The sequence below is a fragment of the Chionomys nivalis genome, chromosome 18 (genome assembly GCF_950005125.1).
Source record: "Chionomys nivalis chromosome 18, mChiNiv1.1, whole genome shotgun sequence".
Lineage (NCBI taxonomy): Eukaryota > Metazoa > Chordata > Mammalia > Rodentia > Cricetidae > Chionomys > Chionomys nivalis.
In genome coordinates this window covers 15,673,011-15,691,061 of record NC_080103.1, presented here as the reverse complement: position 1 = coordinate 15,691,061, position 18,051 = coordinate 15,673,011, and positions in this window count along the sequence as shown.

The window sequence follows — 18,051 nt, the reverse complement described above, 5'->3', positions numbered from 1 at the left end:
TGTCCCCAGGGCAGGGTTTTTGTCATTCAGGGGTGTGACATTTGGACCGGTTACTTCCAGGATGACCGGTGGCAATAGGGATCATCAGGTCAGGCTTTCTCTGAAACATTTGGTGACAGGATTTAGCTTCAGTCACCAGCCTCCCTACTTCCTCTTCTCTCTGGACTGCTACCCCAATTATGAACACAGGTAGAGGTGGGGAGAGCCTGGGAAGGCACTTCCCGCCATTCAGACAAACCCTAGTCCTGGCTCTGGCCAAGCTACTTAGGATATTAGCGTAAGAGGGACTTGTCAGTCACTAGGCAGATGGCCTCACTTTGCAGATGAGAAAACAGAGGCCAGAGAGGTGAAGTAGTTGGATGAGGTCCTGGGCCTCAGAACTCATAGCTGGGTAGATGAACTCGTCCTGGGCTTAGAGTGGCACTGGGCCTTTGCCTCCTTCTCTTCTGAGTCTTCAAATTGTCTTATCCACCAGGGTACCTCTTCCTTTCTGCTCCCCACTTCTGATAAGGGGCCTCGGCTGTGACTGACATTCTTAATTTATCTCTAAGCGAATGTTGCTTCCTCTTTAAGTACAGACAGAGGACCAACAAATGAAGATTGACTCAATGAGTGTCGTTTCCCACTCTGTCCTTATCCCGTAGCATATGAATCAGACTTCTGTAAAAATAAAAGTGCATATGTTTGACGCACATAATTAGGTAAAAGCAGCTTCAATGGGCGTTTCACTGTAGGACTTAGATCTTACCACCAACTGAAGGACGGTCTGATTGTGGTCACCTAATCAAAGCCAGCAGAAGGTGCTCTCGGTGTCTCATGCAGGCAAGGGTTCAGGCTGGGTGTGTGGAAACCCACGGGGCTGCCTCCCAAGAAGGGCCCCTGGTGTGCTGTGCACACTGAGCTTTGATTCATATTAGGGACAGACTGCTGCTGAGCTCAGTCACGTCCCTACTCAGTCACACATGGAACATTTAGAGTGGCCGAGACACTTAGGCTCCCAACTCTTGCAGCAGAGGGCAGGGAATGAGGCAGGCTTTTGGCCCAGGGGACCAGACATGAAACAAAAGCTGTCTTCCAGCAGGCATTCTGACTTTTCCTTAAAGTGGCATTTTGACTGTAGGATTGGGTTTAAACACTGAATTTCAGTTTTATTCACACCACCCTAAGGGGCCCGGGGCAATGGGGTTGTTTGAAAGGAGCTCCAGTCCCAGGATTCTACCTGGCAAGTGTTCGATTAAGCTACATAGGTCTGTCTCCACCATCCTGTCTTTCAAATATTTATGTGGCAGATTATAGGCAAGCTTCAAAGGCAAGGAAATGCAAATCTGTTCTATAAATCATAGAATAACACAGCTGCTGTCTTCCTCGGAGTGACAGCTACAAACACCGACATTTCTGCCTGCAGAAGGAGTGGTGGGAGGTAGCCTCTTGTGTGTAGCCAGGCCCAGAGAGTGCGTGTATATGTGTGTGTTGTCTCTGTGTGTGTACATGTGTACTATGTGTTTGTATATGTGTGTCCCTGTGCACACGCATTCATTTGCGTGTGTGCACATGCATGTGTATGTGTGTGCACCGGAGGTGGGAATCCCTCCAGGAGGCCCTAGTGATATTTTTATTTTTGCAGAACAGCAGATAAATAATACGAAAAGAAGTTCCCAACAGTTAAAGAGTAAATTATTTTCCGTGAATCTTCAAAAACTGTACAGAGACAACACATTACCTAATATTTGCGAGTCTTTAGGATTTGAGATGGTGTGGGACTGGAGATGGAAGTGGCTTTGAATTTGGGAATATGAACCCAGAGCGTCACCCTAATGGGAGAAGTCGACAAGCAACCATGAGAACTCCAAAATGAATTTAATTTAGCCAGAGTGAATAAAAAAGAAACCGTGCATTGCAAATAGTTATGCAAATTAACTTCTGCCCCTAGGGTCTCCGCAATCTGCCAGTGGAGGCCCCAGCGTGCCAAAGACGAGGCTTCTGCGGGCTCTCTTCTGCTGTTGCCATGACACAGCCATTTGGTACATTGGTGCTCAGCGACACATTAACATCCACCAGGACTAACACTGGAGTTGATGGTCCTTGCCACCAGCTGGTTTGGGCCTGGTGGTGTCCTGTGGGAATACCTGGGGAGGGTGCAATAGAGATTGCGGGGGTTAGAGGGCAGGTGGCGCGGGGCAGGGACTGCTGGGACAGGCTGCCAGGCCTTACTCAGGGTTCCGTGTAAATGACTCAAGCTCACTTAGGCAACAGTGGGTATTCTCTGCGTCCTGCAAAGGACTGCAGGATAGCTAACTCATGGGAAAGGAAGGGATGCAGCTGGGCTCAGGAGGAGCCGGGCGAGGGCTGGACTTCTGCCAGGGCTTCTCACCTCACCCACCTTTAGTTTTTCTTGGGGCTGGTTTCTAACGCAACTGCCAACGAGTAGCAGATTTTGTACCTGATAACTTTTGACAGATTCCTAGTTGACTAAGCCCAGGGAAGAAATACATCAGGCTGAACTGGGATCAGGTGCCTACACGTGGACCAATTAACAACAGGGAGAAGACCCTGGGCCGTATAAACACTGGCCTCTTAAGGCGGCCATGGGTGATGGGATGGGAGGGTTTTCTAGTAAAGGGGCGGATGAAGTTCTGAACAGAAGACCCAGTAATAATGTCTTCTGGTCTAAAAAGAACTGGGTAAAAGGGCAGACAAAGCAAGGGAGGGGGCCCAGGAGCATCTAGATTGCAGGTTACAAAGAAGCCAACTAGCTGCCTGTCCTTGAAGCTTAGTAATCCTCAGAATTTCATGACAGTAAGTTCCCTCCCCTCCCCAGCTCCTTTTCTGTGTCCTTCATTGTTCTGGATCATCAGCTTTTCTGCACCAAGAATCGCCTTAAAATTACAAGCTCACAAGGCTGGTTCAGCGGTTAAGAGCATTTGCTGCTCTTGCAGGGGACCAGGTTCAGTTCCCAGTAACCACATGGTGGCTCACAACAGCCTGTAACTCCAGCTCCAGGGGATCTGACGCTCTCTTCTAGCCTCCAGGAGCACTGCACACGTGTGGTACACAGACATACATTCAGGGCAAAAATACTCATATACGTAAAATAAAAATCAGTTTTACAAATTGAAAGCTAAGGTCTTTGCTATCTTGTCTTGCACTAGCCAGATTTTTATCACTATGATAAAATGATGAAGGTAACCGATTTAGAAGAACGAAAGGGTATTTTTGCCCGTGGTTCCAGAGGTTTCAGTCCATGGTTGGTTCACTATTTCTTTGAGGGCTGTGATGAGACTGTTAACCGTGGTAAGGAGAGCACGGTCACCTCAGGGTTCTTAGGAAATGAACAAGGTCCCCACATCTTGTTCAAGGACACAGAATCATGACCAGATTTTCAACCAGGCTTCACCTCTTGAAGATTTTCCCACCTCCCAATAATGCCAAGGTGAGCAACAAGCTTCTGTCAGGTGGGTCTTCGGGGACAGATGGGATGTGCTTCACAACATACCATTGACAAGACAGATGATGGACAGCCTCTTCCTGGCCGCACAAAACCGTTCTCTCGCTGTTAAAGTCTAGCAGGAGCCTGCCTGCACCTTCTACCCCTGGGTTTTCATTAGTCACTTTTAGTACCTTTCTGCAGAAAATGTCCCCGAACCAGCTGCATCAGAGTCACCTGGGAGCTTGTTAAGAATGCAGAGTGGGTGACTGGGGAGGTGGCTCAGTGGGCAAAGTGTTTGCCACGCAAATATGAGGGCTTGAGTTTGATCCTGAACCCCAGGTAAGAGACACTCGTGATGGGCCTTGTGCTAGACAGAGGTCACTATGGTCTGTCTTCAGGATGGGGCATGTTTCGAATTTGCTGAAGAATCAGAGAGAAGCAGGAAACAGCAGGCCGGTCTTCCCTAGCTGGCAGCTGCCTCTCTAGGTGTTCTCTCTTCATTCTAGGGTTGAAAAGTTGTAGGCAGTCTGCTATGGGATTGAGCCTATTTCAGAAAAGGAGGGACTCGTGAGCCCAGAATATACGTTAGATAAGGCTTATGTGCTGGACCAACAGGATGGAGAATCTGAGGAGGAGGGCGATTCTAGACACCCCCCTGAAGAACTCAGACCAGTGAGATATTCAGGGTTTAGAAAAATCGTGACTAGGAATCTAAAAGCTACTCTTTTGTCCCCCGTCAGCATACAGTCATTTTTAAATCCTTTCTTCAAGCTGATGCTAGACTTTGCAAGGTCAAAAAACTAACTGCTTTGCTCTTAACACTCCGAGTCTCCATGACGCTTGTCAGAAAGAGAGCATCACTGTTTCTCCCACCTGTAACTCTAGCCTGTTGAGGCCGAAGCTGGTGCATCCTGGAGCACTTACCTGCCAACCAGTTTAGCCGAAATGGTGAGTCCCAAGCTAATGAAAGTCCCTGTCTCAAAATTAAAGGGGGGAGTTGAGCTGGCAAGATGTCTCAGTGGATGGAAGTGCTTGTCATTCAAGACTGAGACCACAAGTGTGATACCAGGAACCCACGTAAAAAGCCAATGCGATAACGTGCGTGTGTAACCTCATCACTCTTGTACTAAGATGAGAAGAGGGTACAAGAGAATTGCCCGCAAGTTTGAGGGCTGGCTAGCCTGGAGTACGCAGCACAACAGAAAGCAGAGAGACTCTGCCTTGGTAAGGGAGAGAAAGACCCAATGCCTAAGAGCTGTCCTCTGACCTAAACAAGTGTATTTGGCACGTGCGCGCGCGCGCACACACACACAAACATTAATTAATTAATTAATTAAAAACTATAATGGAGCTTAGTATAGGAAGAGACTTGAAATCAACCTCTTGTGTCCACATGCACACATGCAGGTGAGATCACACGTACACCTGCCCCTTCCCTCCCCACACAAGCACATACAAACCCAAAGAAAAAACATATGTAGACAGCTGCCCCCCCCCCCACTCCCAGACCACTGTGTGAGAATCTGCATGCTAATAAGATGTCAGAATGAGAACTGGAAGGTGTTTTGTCTCTCAAAGGTTCACCATCAGAAACTTCGTCTCCAGTGTAATACAGTTGAGGGGGTGTGGCCTTTAAGAAATGACAAACCAAAGAGGCAGGACCCCGGGAAGGGATTAATGCAGCTCTCACAGGGCTGGGTTAGTTCCTGAGGGAATGGGTTACCACAAGGGAGGGACCCTGGACACTTGCCACTTCTTGCTTCCCAGTCACAGGCATTCTCTTTTTGCACATGGCCCTTCCCCCTGCTATGCGCACTGAAGCAGACAACAGCACTATGCTGTTTAGACTTTCTAGACAGCAGGCTGTGCCTTTCCTTTGCACATTTTGAGCATTGGTTATTTTGTTATAACATCATCGGACAGACTAAGATAGCCAGATAGTTTTTAGGTTGATCCCTTTAAAAAGCTCGGTTCCTGAGCATGGTGGTGCATGCCTTCAATTCCAGCACTTGGAGGTGGAGGCAGACGAATTGATGAATTTGAGGCCAGCTTGACCAAAACAGTGAGTTCCCTGCCTCAAAACAAAACAAAACAAAACAAAAGCACTGTTTTGGATACCTGTAAATGGCTCTTATAATATTTGTTTACAATGCCTGAAATATCTTCACAAATTCCCCTCTGTATCAAAGGCAGCCATGCCTAAGAACTTAGCTTCCCATCCTTACTACCCCTGACCAACCCACCTCCAATTTCTAGCTGTCTGTTCCATTGTCTCACTGGCTCTCTTTCCCTAACGAGTTAGCCTTCCCGCCTCTAGCATATGCTCTCGTTAGTGAGCCTTCTCATTTATAAAGCGGGTTAAACAAGACTTATGATGCTTCATTTGCATATTTACACCATACAACTTTAGGGTATAATTATCTTCATTCCAGTAGGACCAGTTTTCGGCGGCGGCTTTGTGAGGAATTGTGAAGGTTGTCACAAGTAACCTGTTATTAATTACGAAGTGCTATAATTTGTGGACAATTTATATTTTTTAAAGAAATTAGAAGGGATTAAAGATTATTTCTAGAGTGACTCCGGTGTACCTGTGTTCCAACTTGCTGCGATGAGGAATAAGGAGCATGGAGGCTTCGAGCCTTGTGGGCTAGGAATTGCAGTAGGAAAGTGTTATACACAGGCATTGTCATCAAGTGTGTGTGTGTGTGTATATGTGTGTTTTAATTATAAACTGATTGGCCCAGTATCTCAGGCTCTTCTTATTAACTAATTCTTATAACTTATACTAGCCCATATTTCTTGTCTATGTTAGCCACATGGCTTGGTACCTTTTTTGGAGAGGCAGTCAGATTTTGTTTCTTCTGAGGCTGGGTCACGACTGCAGACTGTGCTTCCCTCTTCCCAACATTCTCGTTGCCCTGCCTCTACTTCCTGCCTGGCTACTGGCCAATTAGCATTTTATTAAAAATAATACAAGTGACAGGATAAAAGACTATTGTCCCACAGCACTGCCCCCCTTTTTTTAAAACAAGAACTCTGAATCTAATATCCTTTGTTTAGCTTTTCTCCTTACTATTATCCGTAACAATGTATAACCAACATTCTAAACAAAGGAAAATATCCATAGTACATTTTGGGGGAATGTGGGCATAGTTTTCTAGGCTACTTACTGCTGATTGGGGGGCACTGATAATATTATGGGGACCTAAAGAAAGTTTAGAATTATGATCAAGTCCTGACTAGGGTATCCTGTAAGGCTTGATCATCTCAGGCAGCAGTCTTTGAACTGTTCTGAATGTAGAACTCAGACATCTGGACCATTCCTCCTATCAGAAATTTCTCAGGGGGTCTTCCTTGGTCAAACCTGATTTTTTTTTTTAACTCAGAATGAATCCACAGTCCCTCATTTCCAGTGAAAACAAAGGCAAAACCTCTTCTCCAAAGTAACATATATTTTGACTTAAATTTAAAGTCAAAGTATTTTCTATAATATATATATATATTGGATTAATCCAGCAGCATTTATAATCAAATGTCTTTTTTTTTAAAGATTTATTTATTATGTATACAACATTCTGCCTCAATATATGACCACACGCCAGAGGAGGGCGCCAGATCTCAGCACAGATGGTTGTGAGCCACCATGTGGTCGCTGGGAATTGAACTCAGGACCTCTGGAAGAGCAGCCAGTGCTCTTAACCTCTGAGCCATCTCTCCAGCCCCAATCAAATGTCTTTTAGCAGCCTTTTCTCCATCCTCAGCATTCAAACACTCAAAGAGAACATAATAGCATACAGTATCCAGATCCTCTGTGTGTTTTCCATCTTTACATGGCTTTATTTTAAACTCTATTTCTTTTATTTTTATTTTTAATTTTTGGCTTTTTGAGACTAGGTTTCTCTGTGTATCTTTGGCTGTCCTGGAACTCACTTTATAAACCAGGCTGTCCTTGAACTCACAGAGATCTGTCTGCCTCTGCCTCCCAAGTGTTGGGATTAAAGGTGTGTGCCACCACACCGAAGTACTCTTTTTCTTTCTTTTTTAGTTTAAGGATTTTATCCTTTTTTTCTTTTCTCTCCCAAGCCTACATTTTTTAAAAACATACTGTAAACCATTTAGAGGTTTTCTTCATCTTTAATTCTCTCTTTACTGAATCTCTCTCTTTTTCTGACCACACAAGTCTTTAATTTGCTAAGCAATAAGGCTAGGATTAAAGTCTTCACTTTGACGGCTGGATCCACCCCATTTCTTAGCTTTCTGAGAGTCTAGCCTCATGGTGGAGGTACTGGCTGGAGCCATGTTTATTGCCACAACTCTATGGCGTTTCAAGGTCCCTGCCACCACCAAAAAGTATACAGTCAGCTTTTCTTCAACACCATTTAAGTGTTCGTGGGAGGACCTCTTAAAAGAGCTGCAAGGTTTTGCAGCTAAAGCTAAGTCAGGAAGTCTCTCTTAGAAGAGAGCGCTTGCCTCTAGTAAAGAGAGAAAACCTGAGAAATTGCTGCTACCAAGAAGCCATGCTTACTGTTGTTATTTTGTGTCTAGAATTACTTTCCAAGCTCTCTCAGGTTTTCTGTGGATACAGTTGCCTCACATTGGGTGCCATTCTGTTGACTGAAGTACAGTTCTGCCAGGTTCCCACAGTCGTTAAGTCCCAAAGGAATCACACAGAGGTCTACATTAATTATAAACTGATTGGCCCAGTACCTTAGACTCTTCTTATTAACTAATTCTTATAACTTACATTATCCCATATTTTTTGTCTGTTAGCCATGTGGCTTGGTAGAATTTTCGGTGAGTCAGTCACATCTTGCTTCTTCTGAGGCTGGGTCACAACTGCTGCCATCGAGTGTATTATACACAGGTATCACCATTGAGTGTGTTACACACAGGCATTGTCATCGAGTGTGTTACACACAGGCAGGCATTGCCGCCATGAGGTCAGCAAGCAATTTCTCTAAGGACCAGGTACTACTTAAGACCTTGTGGGCCCTGTGGTCCTTTGTCCTAAGTACTCAGCTCTGCCACTAAAGTGAGAAAGCAGATGAAGACAGTTACTTATAGTTCAAACAAGTCTGAGTGTGTGTTCATGCATGTGTGTGTGTGATGTGTGTATGTGCACACACATGTGGAGGTCAATACACATGTAGAGGTCAGAGGCCTACATTGGATGCCTTTCTTTTTCTTTTTTTTTTTTTTCTTTTCTCTTCTTTTCTTTTCTTTTTTAATTTTCGAGACAGGGTTTTGGTTCCTGTCCTGGAACTAGCTGGATGCCTTTCTTTTTTTTTTTTTTGGTTTTTTGAGACAGGGTTTCTCTGTAGCTTTGGAGCCTGTCCTGGAACTAGCTCTTGTAGACCAGGCTGGTCTTGAACTCACAGAGATCCGCCTGCCTCTGCCTCCCAAGTGCTGGGATTAAAGGCATGCGCCACCACCGCCCGGCCTGGATGCCTTTCTTAATCACAGTCCACCACACCCCTTTGTTGGAGAGAGGGTCTCTCGCTGACCCAGAGTCCTGCTGGTTTCAGCTAGACTGACTATTATCGAGTGTGTAGGGTCCTCCTGTCCCTGCCCCTCATTGCTGGAGTTACAAGCACATGCAACCCTGCTCAGCTTCTTATGTGGGCACTGGAGATTTGAACCTCAGTCTCCATGCTTGCAGAGTAAGTGTTTTAACACACACAGCATCTCCCCAGCCCCTGAACAATTGTTTAAAAAGAAAAGGTGCTGATGACTAGAGAGAGAGCTCCAGTTACGAGTGCTTACTGTGCTTGCAGAGGACCTGGGTTCAGTTCTCAGCATCCACATGGAGCAGCTCACAACGGCACGTACTTCCAGCTCTGGGGGATTCAATGCCTTTTTCTGGCTCCAGAGAGTCTCTGAATACTTGTGATGCTCACCCACGCAGCTGTGCACACATACACATAAAAGCAAGCAAGACTAAGTTAATAAAAGAGAGAACATGCAAAAATTTTTATGGGAATGGCAATGAACCTACACATCAGTTTGGAGAGACCTGGCAGATTAACAATACTGAGTTTTGGTTCTCAGATGTGGCAGCTCTCCCTGTATTTAGGCTTTCTCTAATATCTTCCATGGCTTCTATGGTTTGTTTTTAGAAAGGATGTTTAATGATTCCCTTCTACTTAACCTTGTATTCCTACTTTTAACTAGTAAATAAATAAATAAGTGGAAAAAGAAAGGTTTACAGGTTGGTCAAAGAGAAGTTAAGCTGTTTTTTATTCACACAGGACAACATTGTGTACCTATTAAATACTAATCAAATTGCCAGAAAAGGATATGAGATTAATAACCGGCCTTGGTAAGATCACAGAGAACACGATCAATATGCAAAATCAATGGCATTCTCCAAACTGGCAGCAAATAGTAGAGAGTAAGCTGTGAAATCCCTTTCACAACAGCAACAGAATCTGTGATGCAGCACCAAGGAACAAATTCAGCAAAGCAAGCACAAGCCTTCTGCACTGCCGTTTGGAGAGACGGCTGAGCAGTTGAGAGCACTGGCTGTTCTTCAAGAGGACCAGGGTTCAATTCCCAGCACCCATATGGTAGCTGACCGCTATCTGTAACTCCTGCTCCAGGGAATCTGGTGCCCTCTTCTGACTTCTGTGAGCACCGAGCACACATGCGGTGCACATACATGCAGACAAAACAACCCCTGCACCCCCACGAAAACTTAAACACAAAGTACTTGATTACTTTTTATTTATTTTGTTTGTACGTATGCGGTATGCATGTGGGGGGTCAGTGAACAACTTATTGGCTCTCTCTTTCCACCTCGTGGGTCCTGGGGATTGAACTCAGGTCATCAGGCTTGATAGCTAGCATCCTTACCCACCTAGCTATCTTGATGGGCTAACATCATCTTAATCACCATATTGGTGGGAAAGTTTTTTGTATTTAAAAAAAAAAATTTCCAACTGTATAGATAAAAAATGTGGATACAAATTAAATTACAGAGATTTGTTTTTCTTAAAAGTTTATTCTTAAAGGGCTGGAGAGATAGCTTAGAGGTTAAGAGCACAGGCTGCTCTTCCAAAGGTCCTGAGTTCAATTCCCAGCAACCACATGGTGGCTCACAACCATATGTAATGAGGTTTGGTGCTCTCTTCTGTCAGGCAAGCATATATCCAGGCAGAACACTGTATACATAATAGATAAATCTTTAAAAACAATTTATCCTTACTAAATGGACAAATGTTCATTATCAAAAGTTTAACTTTAGTATTAGGGCTGGGGTTTGGAGCCACAGAACCCAAAGCTGAGCAGGTGTGCTGTTTGCCAGATTAGCTGTAGTCAGCAAACTCAGGATTCCCAGAAAGACCCTGCCTCATTAGAGTGGTGACCAATTGAAGAAGACACAGCGTCAACTGCAGGCCACCGCATCCAGTACACACACTTGCACCCCCACATCTGAACATGCACCACACATACATACACGTGCAAAAATTAAAAAAAAAGGGGGCTGGAGAGATGGCTCAGTGGTTAAGAGCATTGCCTGCTCTTCCAAAGTTCCTGAGTTCAATTCCCGGCAACCACATGGTGGCTCACAACCATCTGTAATGAGGTCTGGTGTCCTATTCTGGCCTGCAGACATACACACAGACAGAATATTGTATACATAATAAACAAACAAATAAATAAATAAATATTTTAAAAAATTAAAAAAAAGAAATAAAATAAAACAGAAGATTGCTAAAGAAACTTTTTTTAAAAAAGCTTCAAAGTTCAGGGCCAGCCTGGTCTACAAAGTGAATTCTAGGACAGCCAGGGCTGTTACACAGAGAAACCTATCTCCCTCCCCCCCCAAAAAAGTTTTAAATTCTCAATTTGGGCTGAACATTAGCCATTCTTTCATTAAAAATGTTCTTAGAACTTTTCAGTTGCTTCAGTTTTTGATATTTTAAAAAGTTTTTTTAATTTTAATTTTCTAATTTTTTATTTTTTTTTTCTGGTACTCACTTTGTAAACAAGGCTGGACTCAAACTCACAGAAAGCCACCTGCCTCCCAAGCATTGGGATTAAAGGTGTGTGCCACCACAACTTTATCCTGGAACTACTGCTTCAGTCTAAAACGTCACAGTTTTGAAAAGCTTTCAACAAAGCCCCAAATGGTGTATTATGGGCGTTATTTCAGAGCCACACACACACACAAAAAACCCACAAAGCTGAATGAGATGAAAAATAGCACCCCATTCAGAAAAAAACACAACTGTTGGCCGCCTGACATCCTCTGTAAAGTCCACTTAGTTCTTCGTTTGTTTGTTTTTATGTGTACGGATGTTATACCTTCATGTATGTCTGTATACTGCATGCATGCCCGGTGTCCACAGAGCTCAGAAGAGGACACTTCTTCTTGAGTTACAGATGGTTGTGAGGCACTGTATGGGGCTGGGAATGAGCAACCGTGTAGTGTTGGGAATCAGGCCCAGGTCCTCCGGGAGAGCAGCCAGTGCTCTTAACCACCAAGCCATCTCTCCAGCAGCCCCTTAGTAAATGTCACATTTTGACTGCATGCTCACTGACTTCACTTCCTCTAACAGTGACTTTGCAATGTTGTCAGTAACAAGGCTGGAAGGAAATTCAGTCCTTTCTCTGGTGTCTCGGGCCTGGGTTCACATCCTGTGAGCTTTCATGAGACACAGCCACTGGCCACAATGCTGCTAGCCCTCCATGGAAGGTGTGATGAGTTCAGTCATATACAATAAATAAAACGGGAACAAAGAAATCAGGCATGGTGGTACACCTCTCGTACCAGCCCTGGAGGCTGAGGCAGGAGGATGACAAGTCAAAAGGTAGCTTGAGCTACTCAGTGAGACCCTGCCTCAACAAACAGACGGACAGACACAGACATGTTAGGAACCGTTCCTTGTCTATTTCTGAAAGACTAAGGTGAAGGCTAGAATTTCTTTCTTCTTTTTAATTTTGACAGAATCCGTTATTTGACTTACCCAAGCCTTGAGATAACAAAATATTTTAAACAATGATTCTGATTTCCTTACTGGATTCTATATTTCACCCAGCTCTCTAGATCTATTGGCTGGGAACAGTGTGTAATTGTCCTGCTGTTTGCTTTTGGGTTTGCTAGTTGTCAACTGGAGACAAACTAGAGATCTCTGGATAGGAAGCTCAGCTGAGAAAATACTTCCATCAGATGGCCTGTGGGCAAGTCTGGGGCATTTTCTTGATTCATGATTGATGTGTGTGGGCTCAGGCCTCTCTGGGCAATGCCAGCCCTGGGCTGGTGGTCATGGGTTGTATAAGAAAAAGGCCGAGCAAGCCAGTGGAAGAAGCCAGTAAGCAGCACTCCTCCACAGCCTCTGCTGCAGCTCCTGCCTCAGGGCTCCTGCCTTGGCTTTCCTCAATGGACTACATACACCGAAGAAAGTTTCCTCCCCGAGCTGCTTTTGTGGTCATTTTCCTAACTGGGAAAGTAATGTCCCTTCATTATTTTCACAGTGACTGTAAGGTCTGTAGTTCTGTCCTCTTGTTTATTATTAACATTTTATTTTTGTGATTTTGTACTTCTCCACTTTCATCCATCTTGCTAGTTCATTTCATTAATTTTTTTCCAAACAATGGCCTTTTAGATTGATCAGTTGGGCTTCTTGTTTTCTATTATTCAAGATTTCCTTCCTTGGTTGGGCGGTGGTGGCACACGCCTTTAATCCCAGTACTTGGGAGGCAGAGGCAGGCGGATCTCTGTGAGTTCGAGACCAGCCTGGTCTACAAGAGCTAGTTCCAGGACAGGCTCCAAAACCACAGAGAAACCCTGTCTCGAAAAAGCAAAAAAAAAAAAAAAAAAAAAAAGATTTCCTTCCTTACCTCATTTTTTTTCTTCTCTTTACTTGAGGTTTAGCTTGATGATTTTTTTTTTCCTACTTTTCTTAAAGTGAAGCCTAAATTATTCATTTTAATTTTAATTTTTTTTTTTGACAAAGTTTCACTATGAGGCCTTGCTGGTCTGGAATTCGCTCTGTAGATCAGGCTGGCCTCTCACTCACAGAGATCCACCTGCCCCTGCTTCCAGAGGTCTGGAATTAAAGAGTATGCTAAAACACCCTGTTGGATAATTAATTTAAGTCATTCTTCATTTTCTAATGTTGGCATTAAAGTCACAAGTTTCTCATTAGGTATCAGTTTAATATCTATCTATCTATCTATCTATCTATCTATCTATCTATCTATCTATCTATCTATCATCTATCCATCTTTATCTACTTGTCTGTAACTTGGCTCAACATACTTTCTTTGAAAAATATTTGCATTATTTTATTTATTTGTTTATTTTGTGCATGCTTGTGCAAAGAAGAGAGCTGTTGGGATTGGTTTTCTTCTTCCACTATGTGAGCTATAAGTCATAAGGCTTGTACTCAGGTTATCTGGCTTAGCGAGCATTTTTTTTTTTTTTTTTTTTTTTTTTTGGTTTTTCGAGACAGGGTTTCTCTGTGGTTTTGGAGCCTGTCCTGGAACTGGAACTCCCTTTGTAGACCAGGCTGGCCTCGAACTCACAGAGATCCGCCTGCCTCTGCCTCCTGAGTGCTGGGATTACAGGCGTACGCCACCACCGCCCGGCTTTAGCGAGCATCCTTACCTGCTGAGCTATCTTTCCAACCTTTCAACTTATTTTTTAATTAATTTTTATGTGCATTGCTGTGAGGATGTCCCTGGAACTGGATTTACAAACAGTGTGAGCTGCCATGTGGGAGCTGGGAATTGAACCTGCATCCCCTAGAAAGGCCGTCAGTGCTCTTAACTGCTGAGCCAACTCTCCTGCCCCAACTTATTTTTTTAACTTCCCAAAAGATTATCTAAATTGACTTGTAGGTTATTTAGAAGGTTTTTGTTTTGTTTCCAAATATTTGAGAAGTTTGCAGATTTTCTTGTAATTGTTTTCCAACTTAATTCAGTTATATTCTGGTCAGAGAACACGCTTGCATAATTTGAATATTTCAGATTTATTGAAAGTTGATTTATGATTCAGTGTGTATTCCTGTGTCCTGTAAGATAAATATTTCTTGAAGAGAGTATGTATCTTGCTGTTGTTATGTGGAATGTTCTAGAAATATCAATAGAATTGACTGGCTGATAGTGTGATTTGAGTTCTCCTTATTCTTAGTGATTTTCTGTCTCTTTGGTTCTTACAAGTTTTAGGACAGGAATGTTAAAATACATAGCTCTTCTCTCTCTCTCTCTCTCTCTCTCTCTCTCTCTCTCTCTCTCTCTCTCTCTCTCTCTCTCCAGTCCTGTCAGTTTCTTTTTCTTTGTATTGTCAAGCATTGTCACAAGATCATGCACACTGAATACCATATGTATTCCTGATGGGCTGACCCTTTTATCAGAACAAAGTACTTCTCTTTATCTCTTGGAAGACATTTTCTGTGAAATGTACTTCGATAACCAGCTGTGCTCTCTCTAGCTTTCTCATAATCGTGTTTGCTTGATATGCATTTCTTTTTCTTTAAAAATATTTATTTCAGGGCAGCAACTGGAGAGATGGCTCAGCCATTAAGAGCACTGACTGCTTTTCCAGAGGATGCAGGTTCAATTGTCACCAGGATCCAACACCCCAACACAGACATACATGTAGACAAAAGACCAATGCACCTAAAATAAAAATAAATAAATCATCAAAAAATATTTATTTCACTTTCTGTTGTGTGTTTATGTGTGTCTGTGTGTGGGTAAGTGCATGTGTGTTTGGTGCTGCCTGAGGCTGGAAGGTGACAGATCCCCTGAAGTTGGAGTTAAGTGGCTATGGGCAACCCAGCTAGGCACTCGGAAATGAACCCTGGTCCTCTGCAAGAGCAGTGTGGTCGTTTAAACACTGAACTGTCCTTCCAGCCCCTCCTTCTACTGTTTTCACACGTCTGTCTTAGTTAATGTTCTGTCCCTGTAACAAAATATCTGAGAAAAGAGAGGGGTTCAGCTCAGAGTTCTGGGCGTCTACTGCTGCTCTGCTATCACCAACTGGGCGCCTGGTGAGGACTTTGCTGTCACACACTTGCAGGAGTGTAAAAGACCATAAGACCAGAGTGCAATCGAGAGTGTGAGCTAAGGAAGCTGCACTCTGTATGTAGTAACCATTCTTAAAATAACCAACCCACTCTCTGAATAACTAACGCATCTTCCTAATAACCAACCCACTCTCTGAATAACTAACCCATCTTCCTAATAACCAGCCCACTCTCAGAAGTACTAACCCATCCTCAGAATAACCAACCCACTTTCATGAGCCAACCCATTCTTACAACGACAACCAACCCACTCTAATAATAGCCATCCCATTCTTTGGGGAACTAAATTAATCCCTTTGTGAGGGTTGAGACTCCCTGACCTCCTTACCTCTTTAAGATCCTATCACCTCTCAACAACTTTACATTGTAATCAAATTTCAACACAATTTGCGGTGAAATAAACTATGTCTAAACAAGAGATGTGTATTTACATTCAAGTAATAATATAAATAAAGCAATAAGCCAGGCATAATGGTGCACACCTATAATCTCAGAATTTTGGAACATGGAGGCAGGAGGTCAGGGGCAGTCTTAAAAAGAAAGAGTCTTACAGAAAGCATGTAATTCTCCCTTTGCTATGAAGTATGGTGAAATTTGCCTTTCATTAGATGGTTTTACTCCTTTGCTCTTCATGTAATTATGACTATAGTTGCGTAGCCGTAGTGAGTCAGATCCAGTTTATTTGTCCTGCTTTATTTTCGTTTAGGATTTTGGATTGAGAGCTGCCTATTATTTTGTTTTTATTTTCCCTGTTGCCTTCCTGGCTTTGATTAAGATGAAATGTTTCTCTAGGGTTTGCAGAACTTGTTTTCAACATACCATGGCTTGGGTTTAAATATGATACCATTTTACATGTCATGAGAAATCTTACTCTCTTGATTCTTGTCTAGTTCTTACTGGATTTCTTCTACCAAAGGTGCACGCGTGCACGCACACACACACACACACATGCACATATACACATGGTAAATGTATACTCATGTGTGTATGTCTTTCCCTTTTTATAATATTTAGAAGATCACGGTCTGCTTCTTAAATGCTCATCCTGTGCTGTTACCCTTTCCCTTCTCCTTCTGGAGAGTCTTTCTAATGAGGCCTCTGTTTTTTCCTTAGCCATTCCCTCCTCACGTGATCTGATTTAGAAGTTTTTTGTTTTCACTTTCCTCAAGTCTATCAACATTTCCTACAGTATGTTGTTTTTTGTTTGTTTGTTTTTCAAGACAGAGTGTCTGTGTGTAGTCCTGGCTGTCCTGGAACTCACTCGGTAGACCTACTTGATGTCGAATGTAGAGATCCATCTGCCTCTGCCTCTGGAGTGCTGGGATTAAAGGAGTGTGCCGCCACCACCACCCTGCTGTCTTTGAACTTTTTAATGCTGGCTCATCTGAACTCAGATTTATTTGCCAGTCTTGGACAAACTCTAGTGATGACTAAGTTGCTAGTGGTTTCCTGTGTTTATCTGTCTTTGGTAGTCATGATTTCCTGGTCCTATGGAGTTTCACCTCTGACACATGCATTTTCTAATTCATCCAAGGACTTGGAAACTTCTAGAACTCCATCCAGGTTGCTTTACTAATCTGCTAACCAATTCCAGTGACATCAGTCTTCCTGAATTTCCCCGCCCGACTCTGCAGTTCAGTGAGACTGCCATGCCCTGCCAGGATCCCTACAACCTGGTGCATACTGGTGCAAAATGTGTTGACATGAAGGCTATAACTGTGGGGGGCTGTGAGGAGGGTTGTAGGGAGCCTGGGAATCCCAGCCCTGAAATGTCTGCTTCTCGATGGCTGAAAATATCCAGTTCCTGCCTTTTGTCAGCTTCTCAGCTGTTTACTCTCCAGGCTGCTTAGCTCTGGCCAGGAACAGATGTTCTGATTTACCGTTCATGCCTCCTTCATGAATGCTCTGTCCTAGCCCGTGTAAAGCGCTTCTCTGTCCCAGTATTCAGCTGGATGTTCTGCTCACTCTTCCTAGAATGGGCTTTTTCTGCCTTAACTGTTAACAAAACTTTCTCAAAATTCACCTTTTTTATGGTCGGTAATTTATGCTGTGTTCCCTGTGCTTGGAAAACAAAAGACAGGATTAGAAATACGAGGCCAGCCTGGGCTAGGTGAGGACCCCTATCTCAAAACAAACAAACAAACAAACAAACAAACAAACACAAAAACAGCAATGAAAACCTCACTTTTCCTGAATACCTCTTTGATTAAGCTATTCATTTTATTTAGGTGACAACCCTTTGTTGTGATCTATAATTAGGTTCTGCTACATTAAATTGCACTGTTGGCCATATGGTTTGTCTGTTTATATGGGTGTGTGTGTGTATGCACACGTATGTGTGTGCATGCGTGCACTCATTTGTTTGTGTGTGTGTGTGTGTGTAGGTCAGACATCAGCGATCACTATCAGGTATCTTCTTCAACTGTTCTCCCATCTTATTTTTTGAGACAAAATCTCTACTTTAGGGTTTCTATTGCTGTGATAAAACACCATGACAGGGTTCGTTTATTTGGCTTACACTTCCACATCACAGTCCATCATTGAAGGAAGTCAGGACAGAAACCTAGAGGCATGAGCTGACGCAGAGTT